The 22,788-nt window shown below is 49.8% G+C and overlaps 1 protein-coding gene and 1 long non-coding RNA gene across 4 annotated transcripts in view; one reads left to right on the top strand and one right to left on the bottom strand.

Moving 5' to 3' along the window:
* The window catches only part of LOC146059389 (beta-1,4-galactosyltransferase 3-like), a 51,632-nt gene extending 38,815 nt beyond the window's left edge, over positions 1-12,817 (bottom strand). Inside the window, exon 1 of one of the 3 annotated variants that reach the window (XM_083171572.1) lies at positions 12,566-12,817. The gene's annotated coding sequence lies outside the window, so the exon portion shown is untranslated. Of the gene's footprint in view, positions 1-4,802; positions 4,979-8,426; positions 8,537-12,565 lie in introns of those variants that run through there. The other 2 variants (XM_083171573.1, XM_083171571.1) reach the window with 2 other exon arrangements.
* Positions 4,932-22,788, top strand: part of LOC146059393 (uncharacterized) — a 34,151-nt gene continuing 16,294 nt past the window's right edge. Inside the window, exon 1 of the long non-coding RNA XR_014470227.1 lies at positions 4,932-5,163. This is a non-coding gene — a long non-coding RNA (uncharacterized LOC146059393). The remainder of the gene's footprint in view (positions 5,164-22,788) is intronic.

Raw genomic sequence — 22,788 nt, 5'->3', positions numbered from 1 at the left:
CTGTATTTGCTCATGGCACACCACATGCCCACCAGGTACGCACAGACCCAAGGTGCCATCTACATAGTTACTGTATTTGCTCACGGCACACCACATGCCCGCCAGGTACGCACAGACACAAGGTGTCGCCTACATAGTTACTGTATTCGTTCACGGCACACCACATGCCCGCCAGGTACGTACAGATACAAGGTGCCACCTATCTAGTTACTGTATTCATTCACGGCACACCACATGCCCGCCAGGTGCGTACACAGGTGTCGCCTATCTAGTTACTGTATTTGCTCACGACACATCACATGCCCGCCAGGTACGTACAGACCCAAGGTGCTGCCTATCCGGTTACTGTATTCATTCACGGCACACTACATGCCCACACAGACACAAGGTGTGCCTATCTAGTTACTGTATTCATTCACGGCACACCACATGCCCGCCAGGTACGTACACAGGTGTCGCCTATCTAGTTACTGTATTTGCTCATGGCACACCACATGCCCACCAGGTACGTACAGACCCAAGGTGCCGTCTACATAGTTACTGTATTTGCTCACGGCACACCACATGCCCACCAGGTACGCACAGATACAAGGTGCCAACTATCTAGTTACTGTATTCATTCACGGCACACCACATGCCCGCCAGGTACGTACACAGGTGTCGCCTATCTAGTTACTGTATTTGCTCATGGCACACCACATGCCCACCAGGTACGCACAGACCCAAGGTGCCGTCTACATAGTTACTGTATTTGCTCACGGCACACCACATGCCCGCCAGGTACGTACAGACACAAGGTGTCGCCTACATAGTTACTGTATTTGCTCATGGCACACCACATGCCCGCCAGGTACGCACAGACACAAGGTGTCGCCTACATAGTTACTGTATTTGCTCACGGCACACCACATGCCCGCCAGGTACGTACAGACCCAAGGTGCTGCCTATCCGGTTACTGTATTCATTCACGGCACACTACATGCCCACACAGACACAAGGTGTGCCTATCTAGTTACTGTATTCATTCACGGCACACCACATGCCCGCCAGGTACGTACACAGGTGTCGCCTATCTAGTTACTGTATTTGCTCATGGCACACCACATGCCCACCAGGTACGCACAGACCCAAGGTGCCGTCTACATAGTTACTGTATTTGCTCACGGCACACCACATGCCCGCCAGGTACACACAGACACAAGGTGCCGTCTACATAGTTACTGTATTTGCTCACGGCACACCACATGCCCGCCAGGTACGCACAGACACAAGGTGTCGCCTACATAGTTACTGTATTTGCTCACGGCACACCACATGCCCGCCAGGTACGTACAGACCCAAGGTGTCGTCTACATAGTTACTGTATTTGCTCACGGCACACCACATGCCCGCCAGGTACGCACAGACACAAGGTGGCACCTATCTAGTAACTGTATTCACTCACGGCACACCACATGCCCGCCAGGTACGTACAGACACAAGGTGGCGCCTATCTAGTTACTGCAGGGTTGCCGACTCTCCCGGAATGTCCATGAGACTCCCGGAATCCTGGGACATCTCACGGACTCCCGGAAGAGGGCCCCTTAACCCCGCAGCTGCCACCTCGCTTGCGCGATATGAACTGCGCATGCGCTAGATCAGGCATGTCCAACGTTGGCCCTCCAGATGTTGTGAAACTACACATCCCAGCATGCTTTGCCACAGTTTTGCTATTAGAGAATGCTAAAACTATTGCAAAGCATGCTGGGATGTGTAGTTTCAAAACATCTGGAGGGCCAACGTTGGACATGCCTGCGCTAGATCATAGATGCCGACGCCGCCGATGCGATGATGCTACATCTTCATCTGAGGAGAGAAGAACAGCGTGTGTAAGGGGCGGCGGGGTAAGTGTATTCACTGCTCTTCGCGCTCACGCGCGCTCTGTACTCACAACAAGCCCTCTGCCGGTACTGTACCTGCGACTACTGCACTCCTCGGCCTCTCTCCCCTGACTCTCCTCTCAGGGCTGGGCAGGGTGGGGGGTCGCTACGATGTCACTAGGGCTGACTTCTTCTGCACCTTGCTGCTAGGAGGCAGATCTATGCAGCCGGGCTGATTACTGTGCTTTTTGGACCCCTGCAGCTATAACAGGTAGAAGGGGACAGCCAGAGGGCAACTTCCAGTGGTGCAAGGAAAAGGGTGAACAGCCTTGAACATTGCTTTTACAAATTATTAAAGGGGTTTGTGTGGGAGGGGGGGGGGGGTTAATGGTGGCGGTGGGCTGATTCTTTGTGCTGCCACCTGCACTGAAAGTTACTAGCAAGCTCATGCCCCTGCCTGATCTCCCAGCACTAGACTGTCCTTACCCTCCCCATGACTCCCCTCTGACTGGTCTCCCAGCACTGTCCCCACTACACTACTCATTCCTTGCCCTCCCCCTCTGCTTGTTCTCCCAGCACTGCCCCCACTACTCCTTCACTGACTCCCCTCTGCCTGGTCTCCCAGCCCCACTAGCAATCTGGCTACATGCTTATCAAAATACTTTTGGAACCCCTAGCGATGCAAGGCCCGCCCCTAGCGATGCAAGGCCCGCCCCTACCGACGCAAGGCCCGCCCCTTGGATTTTATATTTCTCCCTGAAATTATTTTTCAAAAGTAGGCAACCCTGAGTTACTGTATTCATTCACAACACAACACATGCCCACCAGGTACGCACAGATACAAGGTGCCACCTATATAGTTACTGTATTCGTTCACAGCACACCACATGCACGCCAGGTACAAGGTGCCACCTAGCTTGTTACTGTATTCATTCACGGCATACCACATGCCCACCAAGTAAGTACAGACCCAAGTTGCTGCCTATACAGTTACTTGATTCGTTCAGGAGTTGACAGGCACAGCTCTGCCATATTTAATTCATGGCCCTTCCTCGTATGAGGGAAGAGCTAACAAGAGGAACATCAACAGCCATAACACTGAGAACTTCTGTCTCTGTTCCATGATCTATCTATCTATCTAGTAGGTGTATCAAGGTGTGATCCAGGTACAAACAAACAGCGGCACTCAATGGGTTTTCAAAAAGTCGTTTAGTGGTACTCCAACGTTTCGGGGACTAGGTTCTTACACCTTGACAAAGGGGCTAGTCCCCGAAACGTTGGAGTACCACTAAACGACTTTTTGAAAACCCATTGAGTGCCGCTGTTTGTTTGTACCTGGATCACACCTTGATACACCTACACTACTTACTGGAACCTGAGGGCACCTGGGAATCTGCCTGTGTGAGCAGGAGTGCCAAGCCGCAACACCTTGTCTATATCTATCTATCTATCTAACGGTCTGCATCCTCCTTCAGGTAATTGTGCCATGTAATTAAAGGATTATTTTTAGCATGAAGCACCCTCCCAGAAACCAGATCTGCCGCCTGCAACATACCAGACAGAAGAGCCTGCCATGTTTTCTAGAATTGCAATAAAACACTGACTATTCTGAGTGTTAGCTCCTTGCTCCAAACACTTTTAGCTGAGCTAATATACGCACACTCGCCGAGGCTTTTGCACAGGTAGGGTAGGGAAGGGGGCCGCAACAAGGGAACACCGTGGGAACACAGGCATGGCACGGCAAGCAGCTGACGTCAGTGTTGCACTGTCTTCGGCCACGAGCCACAGAAACATAAGTCAGTTAAGGCCGACTATTCACAGTTGTCGACCATGGAATCATTTCTCTCCCCTTCGGCCACATGCGAGGGGATGTGCGGATGCGTTTGGCAGGGTGGCGCTGAACTGTTCGCTAGGCTGCGAGTGTACGCAGCATAGCAAACAGGTCTGAATCAGACCCGATGTATTTAAAGGGTCCCATACACCTGTGCTGGCGATCCTCTCTACCCCCAACATCCGCCGTTTCAATTACCTGATGCGCCTTTAGGCAGGCAGTGATCAGGGAATCTGGATAGTTAAGCATATTTAAAATCCCTTAACACCAAAATGTCGACAACGCAAAATGGTCAACATCATTTTATGGGGATTTTTTTTTTATATTTTGTACTTCGGTACTTTACCGTCCACGTTGAGTCCATCCAGGAACCGTAAAATGTGCTAAGTGCAGCGAGACACCTGGCCCCAAAGCATGCCGAGCGCAGTGGTACCATAATTGGGTGTCCACGTGCTCAGATGTAGACGCGTGAAAAACTCTCGTGGGCATTTTAACAAGCCAAACTTTTGTACGTGTCGACCTAGAAGCTCGAGCTACAGCACACCTGACAAAATGGACAGAGATAAAGTGGTACAATCAGGGGCCAATCAGCTCTTGTTATGTGTCTCACGCAGCCTGTAACATGAAAGGTGCTGATTGGCCGGTACTTTATCTCTCTCTCTCTCCAAGCTTTGATAAATACCCCCCTTAATGTTCATTTTGCTTCAATTACCAACTATGCAGCGCTACAGAGTATGCTGGCGCTACATGGGTACATGGACATGTATGCACACATTTTACACACAAGATACAAAGTTTACAGCTGCAGGACAGGACACAATGTAACACAAACACAAAAGTTCTGCAAGGTGCCAGCAGGCGATATATGTCACATGCAGGAGTCCTAGGTGATGGCCTGGGGGGCTAATGGGAGCCAGGGGCTAGTAACGCAGCGCTGCAGGAGGCACGGGGCAGATGCACGGTGTGTGCTGCAGTCAGGAGCTGCTGTATACACAGTGCAGGTACAGAACAGTATATAGGTCACATGCAGGCATGCATACATGAGATATACTCAGTGCGTGAGACAGGGGAGAGGTCACTGAAGGATAGGGGGGCGGCAGAGAGGCGGGTACCTGCTTGTGGTGCTCCCGAGCTGTACTCGCACTCACAGGAGAGCAGGCTGCGGGACGGGCAGCAGCAGGACACAGTCACCTGTTACATGGCGCGCTCCCGGCCGCCACCAGCGACGTGCGCGCTCCCAAACCCCGCTCCGCCGATCTCAAACGGGACACGGAGGTGAGGGAGGCCCCCCTGGTACTGGGCCCCGCCCCTTCGTGACGTCATCGGGAACGCTCTCTATATATAGAATCTTAATCTGATCCAACCCGGCTAGAAATTGGCAAAACGGGTCACTAACGAGAGCTGGGATCCAGTAGATCAGACAGTTAAAAGATCCGGATCTTTAACACGGCACCCGGTTCACTTTGAGAAGGGGTAATTTGATAATGAAGCATAATTTGTTTTACAATCATTATTTGCCATTTTTTTTTTTTTAAACAGTGATCTGAACAAATAAGAACATACATGACGGAGTAAAACTGATCGATGGCTGGGTGCAGAATCACCAGCCTTGTTATTCTTTGTTTCACAGTTGTCACAGCACTGTACTCAGTCTCCAGAGTCAGTACATCTCAGCTGCCACAGGTGGCAGTGCTGAGCATAGGCAAATGCATTGTAATGAAAAACTAAACTGAAAGTAAAAGAACGACGGGTCACCTTTTTGGGATCGGCGGCTCACTCAGGGGCCCATTTATCATGATCGCATTTACAATGCGATCTGGGCGGAATATTACCGCCCAGGATTGCATTGTAAAATGCGATCATATCGGTGCAATTTATCAATATTAAGGGCGCAGGGACAGGGCTCCGGTAGGAGCCCGTCCCTGCGAAGCCCTAACCCGGAAGCCGGGAGGTCAGCGCATGCGCGGTTATGCGCTGACCCCCGCCGACCCCTCTTACCGCACTGCCCTACTCGGGCAGTGCGAAGTGTAGCTATAGGCTACAATGGGCTATCGCCACATTACAATGGCGATAGCCCACGGGTGCGATGCCGGGCTGCCCGATGTTGACACATCGGGCAGCTTTGCATCCCCCATAAAAACCTATGGGGGATGCGGCCGGCGGCGCTGCAGGGAGGATCGGAGATCCCTGCTGCGGTCCCCCTTTAATACATTTGGGGGATACTAAATATTTGCGGTGAACCCCCGAAAACATCCTTAACCGCAAATATCGCTTGATAAATGCGGCCCTCAGTCTTTTATGGGATCCGTTCAAAAGACCCGCTTCGTTCGCGAACGACCCATCTCTAACCCCGGCCCACACGCAAAGCTGCGAAATTCGCCTTGTGTGTGGACAAGACCCTGCCCGCCGCCCGCAGTGCTGACCGATGTACGGCCCCGTTAGGCCGTTTCTCAGATCTCAAAAAAGCACATTCCAGTGGGTACAGGTCGCGATCACATGCAGTTCTTGAGCTGGTCATAGGTAGGGATGGCCATTGTTGCCTTTGCTATAGATGTCAAAGATGCACCTGGACATCAATGGTGCATAACTATGAAATAGATGACCATCGATTATTTTACATATCCATGGTCATCCTTTGTCTTTGATTGGCCTGTGGGCCAATCAGACTATGGGGGCAGGGCTTCACGGGTGTCCTGGGCGGAGCTATGCTCTGTGTCCCAGGAAAAAGCAAAACTAAACTATTTGTGTAAGCTTGACATCAATGGTTTTCCATCTGGTTCTCCCCCATCAATGTCAAAACCATTCAACATTGGCCATAAACCATTGATGTTTTCTAAACATCGATGGCCATCCCTAGTCGTAGGCTCCACCAGGTCAGGACCCACAGTTTGAGAACCGCTGGTATATCAGATCGGATGGTGTATCAGATCGGGTGTGGATCGTTTTATCGATCACACAGGTCAATAGTCATTAGGTCGACACCGTTGGGTCGACATGCGACAGGGTTCTAGGTCAACATGGGTTTAGGTCGACATAGCGTTAGGTCGCAAGGTCGACATAGGGTTTTCACTGTTTTTCGACCCGAATGTCGACACAGTTGACATGGACACAGTTGGAAGTCAACCGCAGCCCCTCGCTTCAGACAAGGTGCCTCGCTGCGATCGGCACACTATTTTATTTTCCCACTACACCATAGTGGATGTTAGGGCATGAAATACCGTCTGTCGGCACATGTCGGCTCAAACTGAAAAAACCCATGGGGACCTTACGACCTAACCCATATCGACCTAACGCTATGTCGACCTAAACACCTGTCGACATTCAACCATGTCGACCTAGAACCCTGTCGACCTAGTTGCATGTCGACCCAACGGTGATAATATACAGTCATATGATCTACAGTCATATGGTCGACCACTATTGGTCGACAGTCAAAAGGTAGACAGGGTTAAAAGGTCAACATGGTCAAAAGGTTGACATGGAAAAGGTCAACATGAGTTTTTCATGTTTTTTGGGGGTTTCTTTGTCGGTATGGACACCATCTAAGTGTACTCGCTACACTTCGGGCACGGTGCCTCGCTGCACTTGGCACAATATTATATTCTCCTTCCACGCCATAGTGGATGGTAGGGTATGAAATACCGCCTGCCGGCACATGTCGGCTCATAATTTTGTAAAAAAAAACAACTCATGTCAACCTTTTTCATGTCAATCTTTTGACCCTGCCATTTACTATTACTATGCACCACCATTGTGCTCTGGAAAATGGGACAGTTAGTGAACTATAGGCCCCCTGAGCTTCCCCGGCTGCTCCCCGGGGGAGCTTGATTAAATTTGCACTTGATGTGCCATTTTTTACATGTGATAAATCGTATCGATTTATCACATGTAAAAAACCCGGGGAGAAGGGGGGGGGGGGTGCTACAGAGGTGGGAGCAGGGGGGCTGGGGACACTGCGGGGGACACGTCTGTGCGGCGAGGCGGTAGAGGGAGCAGGGGGGGCTGGGGACGCTGCGGGGGACACAAGCGGCATAGAGCTGGGCAGGGGGAGCCGGCGGGAGCTGTCAGTGCTAGAAAAAAAAAGCCTATACAATGAATGGGAAGCCTGTGATTGGCTGAGCGCTCTCTCAGCCAATTGCTGACTGGCTGAGAGAGCACTCAGCCAATCACAGGCCGCCCATGCATTGTATGGGCTTTTTTTTTTTTATTCCGTACTGACAGCTCCCGCCGGCTCCCCCTGCCCGGCTCTATGCCGCCTGTGTCCCCTGCAGCGTCCCCAGCCCCCCCTGCTCCCTCTACCGCCTCGCCGCCCCACTAGGTCCCAAGTCGGGTGGTCGGACGTGCAGCAGGTCCGACCACCCGACGCAGATCCGATGCGCACGGGACCGCGCATCGGATCTGAGGGGACATCAAAACTAGCCGATTTTGATCCGATTTCGGCCAGATCCAACTGATCTGGCTGAAATCTGACCAAAATCGGCTAGTGTATGGGGGCCTTATCCCTGTGAACCTGCTGGGTGACCTGCAATATGTGACCTGCTGGGTGGTCTGGTGACCTTTATTTGCTGCCACCCAATAAGCAGGGATTAAATGTAAAGGGGTAAAATGTTGCACACAGCAAAACTTCGCTTGGTTGGAATTGGGCACAACTAAAATCAGTCTGCAAATGTTTTCGCAGGCAAAATCCGTGCCACAAAAACCTGAGGCTGTACGTCCTCTACTGAAGTGCTGCTTACCTGTGAGCCGCTGGCACCGGACTGTCTGCGTGCAGTGTTTGTCCCTCCTGTCCCAACACAGAACCATGGTGACAGACACAAGCATACTGCTGCCTCCAGACAGCCAGTCGCTGGCGCATTACTTGTGTGTCTGTAGGCTGTCACTTTGTCAGCCACCGCTGCTGACTATACATGAGGCATTGTTTCGATAAACCCACATCACAGCTTTTGTACATGTTCCTTGCTCTCTAGTTGAAAGGTAAACACAAGATTATCTCCGTGCTAAGCTTCTGCCCGATGGTAAATATGTAGATAAATATCTCTAAGTGATGGCTTTACAGGGTAGAATCGGTCGCCACCAGCATTAGGTCGACAATGGACAGGTTGAAAGTCAAAAGGTTGACATAAGTTTTTCCCATTTTTTGAGGAGCCGACAGGCGGTATTTCAAACCCTACCATCCAATAAGGCATGGAGGGAGAAAAAAAAACATGAAAAAAACTGATGTCATCTGATGTAGTTCCTATTGTCAAAATAATGCTTGTGTCGACATACGGATCCTGTCGACCTTAGTCATGTCGTTATATTCCACGTGTCGACATAATGCATATGACCCATACCCAGGGAAACCTGTTTTCACATGCAAATTAAATTTTTTACTTTGATTTTTGAACAAACAATACAATGTGCAATTCTAAAGTAACCATTCGGCAGAAGTGGAGAACTTCATCTTTAAAATAGTACCTCATTTATAGATTTTGGTTAGGGAGAAAAAGGGAAAAATCACCTTCTAGAAATAATATATATGATGATTGTTGATTGCGGCGTATCCGGTAGAGGGGAATCTGACTGCTACGTGCATCCTCCTGGGTGCCCAGTCTCATTTATAATAATACTAATGCCGCCCATACACGCACCGATCCCGGCGGTGCGATGTGTGCTGTGAGGTGCGCACTCCCGCGGCACCTCACAGCACAGTTCAAAAAGTATGTGCTGCACATACTTTTTGTACTTGCTTTTCATCACATTGCATCACATTGCATGCACAAGGCATGCAATGCGATGTGATGGATGCTATTTAAGCCCACAATGCACGCCGGGATCGCAGCGTGTATGGGCAGCTTATGAACTGTTCTTTATATAGTACTTTTCTTCCAGTAGGGCAATGACATGTTGGTTCGTGGTCTCTCCAGCATGCCATCCGAATATTCTATGCTGTGCTGTACCTATTGTGAGGGCTCGGTACGGTCAGAATAGGAGGCGGTGCACCCGGTCCCTGGGTCCATTGCCGCGGAAGGTTGGAAGTGTTCCCTTCTATGTGTTCGCCTATATTTGGGTGCAGATGTGCGTCCTTCTGTTGTGGCTGCTCGGTAAATGCAGCACAACCCGGTTACTCTGCCCAGTACCTCCGGCATTTGGTGTCTCTTACTCACCGGTGGTCAGCCTGCATGGACTGTCCCCTGCTACTTGTGGCAATCCATTTTTTTGGCGAGGCGACGGTTCTGGCACTCTGGGACTTGTTAAGCTGCGATCTTCGCACTTACCGATTCAACCAGAATCAGGACCTATATGTGCCCAAGTCTCAGTGATTAACATTAAAGACAACCATGATTTATTTATTTTATGCTTTTTTTCCTTCTTGAGGGTGAGGTACAGCTCACAGACAATGTCTAGGTCGACAGCAGACGGTCAACATGCACAAGGTTGACACATGAAAAGGCCGACATGATTTAAAAAAAAGTTTTTTTTATGTCAATGTTGACACCTGAGCACACGTACCCTTGCTTCGCTCGCCATGCTTTAGAATCAAATGCACTTTATTGGCCATGTATACTAGGAATTTTTTGTGGCTACAGTGCAGCTATAAGCATGGTACAAGAGGGATGACAGGACATACATACATTGCATCAGTTGCGCATACAAATGATTTGTAAGGTCAGACAGAGCAGATAGGTGTTTAGATTAGTATATTACAGTACATTGTTCAGTAGCTGAATAGCTGTCGGGAAGAAGCTTTTTGCGGTTCTTGACGACTTGGCAGGGATGGACCTGAACGCGTCTACCTGATGGGAGAATATCAAACAAGTTATGGCCAGGGTGGAGTTTCCAGCGCACTTCTTGACCCTGCTTAAGTATTGTTCCATTACAGGGGGGGAGGTCCGTCCATAGCTGTATTAAGCCTTCGGGGGGCCTGGGGCACTTTAGAAAGGGGGGCCCCCTCCTACTTGTCATTACTGGCCGCAAACTGCACAGGAGAATATTACACTGTCAAAAGCAGTATAAACTTGGTCAATGGTCAACTGCTGGGGGGGGGGATTAATAATTAATATAAACATATATATACACTGCATGAAAAGCCTGTGTTTGTCCCTCTGTCTTACTCTGTAGGAGCCATGAGGCGCGCTGCCTCTGATTAAGAACCCTCCCATGACAAGGCAGCTGCTGCTGCTATCCTACATGGGCCTGAGAAGCATATGATGAGCTCCACCAAGCAGAGCTCAGCACAAGCATCTCAGCCTCTGACCTCTTGTGCAAAGTCAAATAGGACTTAGGGCCTTATTCTGATCTGAGCTCAGTACAAATTTGTTCTTAAAATGGGCAAAACCATGTGCACTGCAGGTGGAGCAGATGTAACCTGTGCAAAGAGAATTAAATTTGGGTGGGGTGTGCTGAAACTGAAATCTAAATTGCAGTGTAAAAATAATGCAGCCAGTATTTACCCTGCACAGAAACAAAATAACTCACACAAACTTAACTCTCTCTATACATGTTACATCTGCCCCACCTGTAGTGCACATGGTTTTGCCCATTTTAAGAACAAATTTGTACTGAGCTCAGATCAGAATAAGGCCCTAAGTCAACTGCCAGCAATGCACTGCACACTTGTGCAGTCAGTGTGCTTTGACTCCTGATGCTCAGCACCATTACTCATTGGGCCTTATTCTAGTTCACTCTTTCTGACAAAATCCTTCTTAGATGGACAAAACCATGTGCATTGCAGGGGGGTAGATGATACTTGTGCAGAGAGAATTAGATTTGGGTGAGTTATTTTGTTTCTGTGCGAGGTAAATACTGGCTGCTTTATTTTTACACTGCAATATAGATCTCACTTTGAAGTAAAACCCCACCCAAATCTAATTCTCTCTGCACAAGTAACATCTGCCCCCCTGCAGTGCACATGGTTTTGTCCATCTAATAAGGAATTTGTCAGAAAGAGCGAACTAGAATAAGGCCCATTGTCACATTGGCAGATAGGTGAAGCTGCAGCACTACCCCACTGCCATGCACAAAATCATTAGCTAAAAAAAATAAAACATAAAAAAAAAAAAAAAAAAATACATGCCGCCACAGGGGGCCCCTAGATAGAGGAGGGGTACTGACCTCTGTGCCCCCATTATAATCCGGCCATGGGTCCGTCCCAATAATGTTCTCTGCTGTCCTCACCACTCTTTGCAGGCTTTGTTTGTCAGATTTATTGGCCCCTCCAATTTTTCATTCGATCATGCGATTTATCGAATGCACCGTTCGATAAAAAAGGGTAGGTGGAAGAGGAGGGGCCAGGAAGTTACCAGAACTCTTCAAGAATCGCACGTCGCCGTTTAGAAAAATCGCATGCGCACAAAACAGCATTCGACCGCACGTACAATTCGAGAAATATTATGTGCAGCACATAAGACCGTGGGACGCGACTTTTGAGCGGCGTGCCCGCGCATCGCGTCGAATGGTACACATTTTGTGCATACAATCATTCGATTTCTCGGCCAGATGAGGTCGAAATCGAAGGATTGTATACAATATCTCACAAGTGTATGGGCAGAGTTACTTTCACCTTAGCAACCTCCAGATTGCTACTGGGAGCAGCCCTGAGTTGTAATTTAACCCATTATAATTATTATTTTGTCATAGAACTAATTTATACAGTATATATATATATATATATTATATATATATATATATATATATTATATATATATATATATATATATATATTATATTATATATATATATATATATATATATATAGAGGAATGGAAGAGGCGGCACTCAAATGGGATTTTTCAAAAGTGTATTGTGGCAAAAGATAGGACCAACGTTTCGGGGTCTTAATCACCCCTTTGTCAAGGTGCAAGTGGAAATCAAACAAACATAGTGGTGTGCTTACCTTAAATAACAAGGAGAGTGTCAGTGAGCCAGTCACAGCATGCAGTCAGTGGGTGGGCTCCCCTGGTCCACCTGCAAGACCTCGGAGTGTCTGTCAGGGTGGTGTGGCGGTGGAGCCACCTTACTATGGTCGAGAGGAGGGGAGGGGAGGGAGTGTTTGAGGCACTGGGCTCCTATTTTGAATCTGCAGTAAAACTCGTTCAGCTCCTCAGCCAGTTCCTGGAGCATTGGAGTTGGGCTTGGGGCTTTCTCGTAGCTGGTAATAGCTTGCATGCTTTTCCAGACTGCTGCAGGGTCGTTGGCTGAGAGGTTGTTTGTCAGCTTGCTGATGTAGCGTTTTTTTGCCAGCCTGATTTCACGTGCCAGGGTGTTTCTCAGTGGTGGGATTCAGCCGGTTCGCACCGGTTCTGCAGAACCGTTTCCTAATATATGATCGGTTCTGCAGAACTGGTGGCTAAGAAGCGCTGCGGAGGCTCACAAGTTACTTGAAGCAGCTGTGACAGCCGGGCAGAGAGCTGCATGCTTCCCTGCTATATACTGGAAGCAGGTACGCGCCACCGTCCGCGGCTATTCTTAATGCTACTGCTGGACCATGAGCCAATAGGAGCTCGCAGTCCGGCAGCCAATAAGGAGCGGCAATGGGGGCTTCTTATTGGCTGCCGGCCGCAAGCTCCTACTGTCTCTCAGTCCAGCGGGAGAATTCAAAATAGCCGCGCAGACCTGCTTTCAGTATACAGCCGGGCAGCACGCAGCTCTCTGCCCGGCTGTCACAGCTGCTTATGTGGCACCCCGTCTCCTGCTCACCACGAGCAGCCATCAACTACCGGCCGACCAGATGCCCGCACGTACCCGCTGCACCCGCACTGTGGGCACCCTGCCACTGAGTTCCACCCCTTCTACCCTAAGGGACTTATAACCCCCTTCCTTCAGGGCTCACAGAGACCAAGTCACCTGGCCTAGTTAAGCCCCCTGAGTTAAGGACCACGGGAAGCCCCTCGGTATCCAGCATGAAGCCCCTCGGTATCCAGCATGAAGCCCCTCGGTATCCAGCATGAAGCCCCTGGCATCGAGCAACACCCCCCTAGCAATGAGCATGTAGGTAAGTGGCACATGTTTCAAATATGTAATGGGCATCATGGTGTGCTGCAAAATGTGTAACTGGCATCACGGTGTGTAGCACAATGTGTAATGGGCATTACGGTGTGTGGCCTTATGTGTTATTGGCATTATGGCATGCGGCTTTATGTGCAATGGGCATTAGGACATAGAACCTGTTGTTAATTTATTTGAATCCCACCACTGGTGTTCCTGGCCTCTTTGTACTGTGCCCTATCCCCACCACTGTAGGTCTCCTCCTTGGCCCGGTGGAGCTTCCTTAGCTGACTGCCGAACCACGGCTCATTGTTATTAAAGGATCAAACTGTTTTGGTTGTACACACAGATCCTCGCAGAAACTGACGTAGGATGTCACAACGTCTGCTAGTTTGTTCAGGTCATTCGCAGAGGCTTCAAAAACCCTCCAGTCCCTGCAATCGAAACAAGCCTGAAGCTTTAGTTTTGTCTCACCTGACCAGCTTTTAACAGACCTGGCAGTGGCCTTTGCTGACTTTAGCTTCTGAGTGTATCATTGGTCCAGTATCCGCCCCTCCCTGGTGTGACATTTGAGCTGCTGCTTGTACTTTGGTAACTCCTGGGACAGGTTGGCCCTGTTGAAGTCACCTAATATTATGAGCAGTGAGTCCGGGTGCTTGAGTTCGGTGTCTGTTATCAGGGAAGCTGTTGTTGGGCTACTTTTGTGGGGTGATGTACGCTCCTACCAGGATAATTGAGATTTTCTGGGATTAACCCTCCTGAGCATCACCTCTCCTTCCCCTGCCCTACCTGTAATGCAGGCTTGCTTACCCTCCCATAGTGGCCAGGAGGCTCCCAAAAATCGTGTCCGCATGGCGTTTGTGCATGCGCATAATTGTGCATGCACATGCGCAGACCCCAAACATTGGGGAAGGGTCTGAATTCAGACTTGAACAAATGGGTCTGAATCAGCCCCAAAGTACCAGCCAATCAGCTCCTGTCTGTTTGCAGGCTGGTTTTTCCAACTGGGACACTGCTGCATTACACAGGTTCTGTGGCTGATTAACACCAGGTGTAGTGCAGCCTTGAAGTCAGCTGGCCACGGAACCTGCATAATTCATTAATGTCCCAGGTTAAAGCTATAGGAGGAGATTTTGTAATCTAAAAATGCGGTAAAAACCCAGTTATCGGGTTTTTATCGCATTTTGGGATGCTGTAAGCATCCCCCGCCGGGTTATTGCGACGGGGGGCATCGCCAGAAAAATCTGGCGATGCCCCATAGAAGCCTATGGGCTTCTAAACCGCGCCCCGCATCGACCCCCGCCTCCCCGCATTGACCTCACCTCACCTGTGTCCGGGCAGCACAGAGCTGTGCTGCCCGGACCTGTGACCTGCTCCTCCCTGCACTATGATCCTCTTCCAGGTGCAGGGAGGAGGAGAGCCCGGCGCAGCAGCAGCAGCACCAGGTAAGGGAGGGAGGGGTGAGCCGCCGAGTCCCGATGGGACCCGCTGTCTCTCACCGCAAAGGACAGCTCTTAACGCAATAGCTGTCCTTTGCCATATTTATCGCATATGTTAGAGCATATGCAATAATTATGTAGGCGATGGGGGGCAATGTCTTGCGGTAAGGGGATGCGAATGTTAGAGCATCCCCCCCATAGTATGGTAAGGCTGCTGTATCTACACAGGGTTGCCTACTTTTAAAGTGGGAGAAGCCCGGAGAGGAGACTGTCTGCAGCTCTTTAGGGGGCATGGCTTGATGTAGATGTCATCAAGCCCCACCCACAGTACCGCAAATCCCGCAATTCATGGGTCTTTGGGGAGGGGGCAGGGCTTAATGGCACAATTTGCATCTTTAGCCCCCCCCCCCCAAAGAGCCGTGAATCACAGGAAATAAACACTGCCGCAGAGGAGATGCGCAGGGGGGGGGGGGGGGGGGTGCCGTTATCCGGGAGGGTTGCCCACCTTTGGATTTTCGGCAGCCTCCCGACCATTCCGGGAGGGTAGGCGACCCTGCTGTACTGTATGTGTATACTGTATACGTGTTCATAAATGGATAAAATGAATACAATTCCTATGTATGATAAGAGTTTCTGTCACCAAACCGGGATGTGATTTGGGGGAATTAGTCTCCGTCCCAATGTTTGGGGATTGCGCATGTGTGTGAACGGTTTTGCACTCGCTGGGCCATTAGTTCCAGGAAGGGGGGGCCGGGCTGGGCAGGGGCTGGAGCAGGCGCATTCCCATAAAAACGCTGAGCATTTATCTTTAGACACATGCGTGGCGATACCTGCTTGGGGTGGGCAGTTGACATCACATGAATTCACCACCCGCCCAGAATTCGGAGGACAGCGGGCAATAGAAAAGTCAGTCTAGGACTCTTTTCTCCTCCTAGCGAACAGGCCTGAATTGGGCCCTTTATTTGTGTTCTATAAGTGACAACTCCAAGACTGCCCCAAGGTGCAGCCTGCAGACCCCTGGCTCTGTGATCAGACCGCAGTCACGTAGAACACCTCTCTGTGTATCTGTCACACTCCAGCAATCTGTAATACACTTCATGCATTTTTAATGATAAGGGAAAAAAACAGTCCCATTAGACTAATACCAAAGGGATTAACCTGCTTCTCTACATTGCATTTTTCATGATGAGGCAACTTTAATTTTATCGCTACCCATAAATGCTCCACCCTCCGGGCTGTAGAAAGTAAATTTATATTTCCGCGCATAACATCCTGTTTGGTGCATTATTTATGCCCCTTTATATTCGCTTAAAGAGCAGAGGCGTCGGAATCACTTAATCCCAGCGTACGCTAGCACGGTGAGTGCAATCTGGTAAATGCATAATAACAGCTCCGCAGAGGGTGAAAGCTTCCTACATCTAAGTTCACGCCGGCGTTTGTTAAATTGCTTTACTAAAAACACAGGACATTTGTGCTGCGGACTGTGAAATTGGAAGTTTATGGGACTGTTGTGTCCTCTCTGTTTAGAGGCGCGGATTCCTGTATGGTAACATTGTCTATTAGGTTGTGTACGTACTGTGGAGAAAATTGCTCTAGAGCTTTACATTACTTAACGAGCGGTCATTTGTGGGAGGACGGATGGCTTTCATTTCAAAGACAAATTTGCAAATCTGTATACCTATACCAATGTGCGACAGATTATGGCTGGTTCAATAGGGTGTGAAAAAGATAAAAAGGTTCCCTGATTCATGAACAGGAGGAGAGATTGTGACCCTTAGTTTTGTTCTATTGTAGGACCGGTGAAAGAATACAAATGAGGCCTGACCCTCCACTTACGTAAAACTGGAACTGTTAGATACAAAAACATATAAAAGAGGACATTAGTAACCCTCCCTGTATACGTTTGGTCTTTTTTCTATTTTTAGGACAACCACTTATGTTGTGGTGCATGTAGGAAGGGGGGGGGGTTCTGAGTACCCAGAATCCTCCCTAATGGGACAAGCTTACATTTGCTCCAGGGAAGAGGGATACTGGGCCGGAGTAGGGGAACAGCCAGCGTTTGATGGGTGTCCTCATGAAACACATTCAGGTCGATGTCTGCTTGGGACATGCAGCTGACATCACATTTCTGAAGGGGAGAGAAATCATTTGATTCCATGTTACTGAGGGGGTGTGGACGTGGGGGGGGGGGGGGGGGGGTGCACGTGCATCATGGCAGTGGTTGATGCTTACTTGCATCTGAAAGGCCTTTAACCAGTGGTGGGTTTTACCTATGGGCTGCAGGGCAATACTGTGGCTGGCAGTGGCTATTGGCTTTACTGTGGCTGGCAGTGGCTATTGGCTTTACTGTGGCTGGCAGTGGCTTCTTATTAGACGTTCGACCTGCCAGTCACCATGGCTGTCCCATTGGGAGGTGTTCCCTCCCTCTGGGATGCCTCTATGGGCTGCTGCGGCGACAGCACATTAAAAAAAAATGGGTTCTGCTGCGCATGCGCAGTACTGAGGATGATACAGCGCTTGCTCCAGACTGGGGACCGTGAATATGCTTCTATGGACTGCTGCTGAAATAGCCCATAGAGGCTGGGGCCAGAGCATGCACAGTACCGAAGAAGCTACTGTGCATGTGCTGGTCACGCGACCGCGATGGGGGTCAGGATCGGCAGCAGGGAACAACAGGTACTGGCGGTAGCGGTGGGGACCAGCGGGCACCGGCGGTGGGGTGCAGCTGTTGGGACGTAACACATTATATGCCTGAGCAATAGAACAGATGTAGCTACCTAATAAATTGCCAGGAAGTATTTAAGCCCATAAAGAAGGGTTCTGCGCATACACAGTACCAAGGACAATACTGCATATGCACTGAACCCGGGACCGTAAATATGCTTCTATGGACTGCTGGCCAAAGCAGCCCATAGAGGCTGGGGCCAGCGCATGCACAGTACCGAAGAAGCTAGTGCGCATTTGCTGGTCACGTGACTGCAATGGGGGTCAGGACTGGCAGGTGGGGACCAGCAGGCAACAGCAGTGGGGACCAGCGGTGGGGTCCAGCAGCAGGGAGGGGGGGGCAGCAGCATTGCAGCAGTCCTCCTCCACAAAGGTAAAAGCCGCCACTGGCCTTAAGGCACATGGTAGTTGGGAAACTTCTTCCTCCACACTTTCACTTGAAGAGCTGGAAATAGGGTATTGGCAGTGGGGCACCGGTGGAGGGTAGGGGGGTGGTGGCAGTTTTTTGAGGTTTTGCCTAGGGTTCTGAGAAGCATTAATCCAGCCTCCCAGGAGGAGAATTTGGAGTGGTATGTGGTTACTGGGCAAACAAAGTCTAGGTCGAGAGTCACTAGGCGGACCACTAATGGTCAACAGTGAAACCTTGAAATGGTCAACATACTAAAGGTCAACTTTGACAATATGTCGACACACACTTATGGTTGACAGACATGGTCGACCTGAGTATCTCACTTTTTTTTTTTAAAAGGTGGTTTTTCCATACTTAACTATCCAAGTGGGCATAGAGTGGGAATATAATAGTATAGAGCAGTGAGGCACCGTGCCCGAAGCGTGGTGAGCGGTACGCTTATACAGTATCCATTGTCCACATAGACACCAAAACAATAAGACAAAAAAGCAGCCGTCAGGGAGTCATTGTTCCACAGCAACTTGGATGGAGCTTGGAATTGGACAACGTAATGGCCCATGGGCCCAGACCCATGCTTCATCCGGAGTAGGTCTTTGGTGGCGGAAGCTGCACAACCGGGTTCATCAAATATGTGGCGGAAAGTCTGTATGAATTTATTGTAATCTGCCAGCAGATTACTCCCAAAGACAGGACACCCAACCGAGAGCAGCACCTGTGAGCAAAGATATTATATAGGCCGTCTTGATTCTAACCGTTGGAAAATGATGCGGTAGGATCTCAAACTAGATCTCACATTGGTTGATCGATCCTCTACAAGCGCAGGAACACATTGCTTGGGAATTGCCATCATCCTCACTGGGTACTGGGATTTGAAGCCAAGAGCCAGAAGCAGCGGGTAGCGGTGCAGGAGCGGGTGGAGCCAATGACTACTGTAGGCTATCTAATTGATTGGACACTTCCTGGAGATATTTTATCACTCACTGCTGAGTTGCCTCCTGAGTCTCCACATAGGAGGTAACATCTTGGAGAGCCATTTGCCCCACACTTTGATCATGGCCTTGAACAAACTCTCAGTGCAGGGGTATGCTGTGTTCCTGGCTATGACCTTAATGGGTCAGTGGGGGAACTGGAAACTAGAATATTGGGGCTTTGATGAAACAAGAGTACATACAGCAGGGAGAGGGGAGATGGCACACAAGGGAGCAGCCGGGACTGGGATTTGACTAATATTAGCAACAGGGGTGTGAAGTCTAACCCACGGTGGTTTGTGCCAGGGAGTCCAACAAGGGACTTTGCTGTGCCTGATGAGCAGTTCTTGGCCCCTTGCTCTAGTCCTCCAAAATCTAACTGTCTGTGTTTGATGTCTTTAAATACTGGAGGTCTTCGATGCACTGATGAACGATGGTGTGTTATCTGTCTGGGATCCGATGGTCAGAGGTGGCTTGGGAGCTGGAACCACTGTTGGTCTGAGAACTGAGAAGAATGTTTTAAGCCTGGAAGCCGGGAAAGATATATTGGCCTGGGAGCCAAGGGAGACAACTATCGGTTAGGGAACCGATGGTAGTGACTATCAGTCTGTGAACCGATGGAGAGGTTCTTCGGTCTGGGAGCCGGTGATGATGTTAGTGGTGTGGGAACCAATGACAGAATTATTGGTCTGGGAACCGATGGTAATATTATCGGTTATTTGGGACCCGATAGTAATACTTCCACTTCTCATTGAACTTTTTCAGCTCCACCCCTGTAGTGATGTCAGCAACGCTACACTGCCTACCCTAGCGAGTTGCTGCTCAGGAATGCGCATCTCTTTTCTGCCTCCTTTCTGTTACACGCACCATAGGGTTTGCCCGACTTTTCTGTGCGTGTCCCTGAGCAGCAGAGTTATTAAGCTCACACGGCTGCTGCGATATCATGCTAGTGCAACAGGAGAGGCGTTGGTAAGTAGCCCTCTCTGCCGGCTGATCCGCTGCTGGTATCGAGGATGCAGCATCGGATCATCTGCATGAACAGCGTGACCATCACGTTACTCAGGTTGCCCAGGAATTCCCATTGCTGACGTTATGTCCAAGGACACAAATTCACTTTCGGCAGATCCCAATAAACTTTGGCATTGCTTCCACCCATGATTCAGGCCCCATAGAACAATTAGGTTTATAGCAAATTGTCAAATAAAGGAGAGGCCAATATTACCAGTTGTCCCAGAACAGGTTTGTCAAGTTGTAGGTCAGAGGCCGGGGCTGGCTGGCAACTGTCAGCCTGGGGGACAGACAGAAGCAAGTGGCCCAGCTTTTCAAGGGGAATAGCCATGACAATAATGTTGAGGGAGTGGCTTGTGTGGGTGTGGTTTAAATAGGCACATGAGGGGTTTACCAGCATGTGCAAAAAGTTTGATATTCCGTTTTTTTTAAGCCCAATAAAAATTAAAATTCATATTTCAAAAAAACAATGGTCAGCACTTGCTCTGGCCACGCAATTATGCAATTAAAAGTTTCCACTTAGCTTAATTAGTCTCTTCCCATGCATTGCAGACAGCTTCCATGTCCAGAGCACAGGACAGGTACTACCCCTAACAATGCACCCGCTCCCTACACAAACTATACTACCACTAACCCCACATCCCTCTTACACACTACCTAAACTACCCCTGACCCGCACCTGCTTTCCACACACACACACACACACACACACACACACACACACACACTAGCCCTAACCCTGCTTTCCACACACACACACACACACACACACACACACTAGCCCTAACCCTGCTTCCCGCATACACTACACTACCCCTAATCCATCACCTGCTCACACTATACCACCCCTAACCCTGCATCTGCTCCCTGCACGCACTACCCCCCCCCTGCTCCCTGCACCTGCTCCATTTACACACTACCCCTAATCATGCACCTACTTACACTACACCATCCCTGCACCTGCTCCTCGCACATACACCACCCCTAACCCTACACCTGCTCCCTGCACACACAACACCAGGGTTGCCTACCCTCCCGGAATGGCCGGGAGGGTCCCGGAAATCGGGTCCCCCTCCCGGAAAGGGTGGCAATCCTCCCGCATATCCCCCCCAGCTCCCGCAATGTGTCCCTCGGCGGGGGGTCCTCGGGTAAAATGCCGCGATCGCGGCATTTTAGCTCCGCCCCCCGCTGTGCAATGCCTGAAATACCGGACATGATGCGACACTGTAGGCACGCCTCCCAACAGGGCAGCATCCATGTGGCCACGCCCCCAAACCGCCTCTTTTCCACTCCCAGATGTGGCCCCGCCCCCCCTGCCTACCAGAGCTGGCTGCCCTCTCCCGGAGAGGGCAGCTGAATAGTCGGCAAGTATGCACAACACCACCCCTAACCATGTTCCTGCTCCGTTCACGCACTACACTACCCCTACCCTGCACCCACTCCCCGCAGACATTACACCACCCCTAACCCTGCACTCGCAGAAACACTACCCCTAACTACAAACTACACCACCGCCACTCCCCTGTCTTTGCTTCCCTCGTACATCACACTACCACACTACCACCCTACACCCGCACATACCATTGGCAGTCATGCTGCTGGCTGACTATAAAAAAAAAAAATCCCTCGCCCATAGGATTTATGGACCAGATGCACTAAGCTTCAAAAGTGATAAAATGGAGAGTGATAATCAACCAATCGGCTCCTGTCTGACATTTTCCCAACACAGTCTGTGACATGGCAGAAAGGAGCTGATTGGCTGGCTGTTTAGCACTCACTTGTTTATCACTTTGGAAGCTTAGTGCTTCTGGCCCTATGTCTGCAAAAAAAATCATGCCACTAATTTTTCTTAATTATAAAAAGTTTGGGAACCCCTGGGTAAAGGAAAAAAAAAACAAAGTTACCAACACATATAACTTGTATACAAACACACAAAAAAAGTATATAGATATATAATTTATTATGTAAACCCAGCCAGCCCCCTCCCATTGGTTTCTAAAGGAGTGCAGTAGTACTATCTTCCTCACCTCTGCCCTCTCTCTTCTGCAGTGTGGACTCTGAGGTTTCTGCTCCTCTTTCCATTACAGTTAGCAGCAGCAAACCCCGATAAGCTCCGCCCCCTTTTCACTATTTGGCTGGGAGAGGAAACCTGGCTCTCCATTGGTCAAAGGCAGCCATCTTTTTGTAGCCAGCTATGGGGGCCGCCATTATCTGTTAGCCCCATGCTACTACAAAGTGGAGCATTGGCCGTGACATGGGGAGCAGCAGGAGACAGGACGGAGCATCATGACATGTACCTAGGGTGACCAACTCATCCCTTTAATCCGGGACACATATTAATTACACAGGTTCTGTGGCTGGCTTTCACCTGGTTTTAAACTGCCACAGAACCTGTGTAATTGATATGTGTCCCGGATTAAAGGGATGAGTTGGTAACCTACATGTACCTGCTCCTGGTAGTCAGGTGGGAGGCCCTGCCCGCCTCTGATCAGAGCTGTCTACAGCAGAGGGATTGTGTAGCAGAGATGAGATCCTGCCAAGCAACAGACTAATGCTGACCTTGTGAGATATTGCATGCACTCAT

This window comes from Crinia signifera, chromosome 2 (genome assembly GCF_055691185.1).
Source record: "Crinia signifera chromosome 2, ASM5569118v1, whole genome shotgun sequence".
In the NCBI taxonomy this organism is placed as follows: Eukaryota; Metazoa; Chordata; class Amphibia; order Anura; family Myobatrachidae; genus Crinia; species Crinia signifera.
Note: the sequence above shows the minus strand (reverse complement) of the source record. Positions and strands in the feature narration are given on the sequence as shown.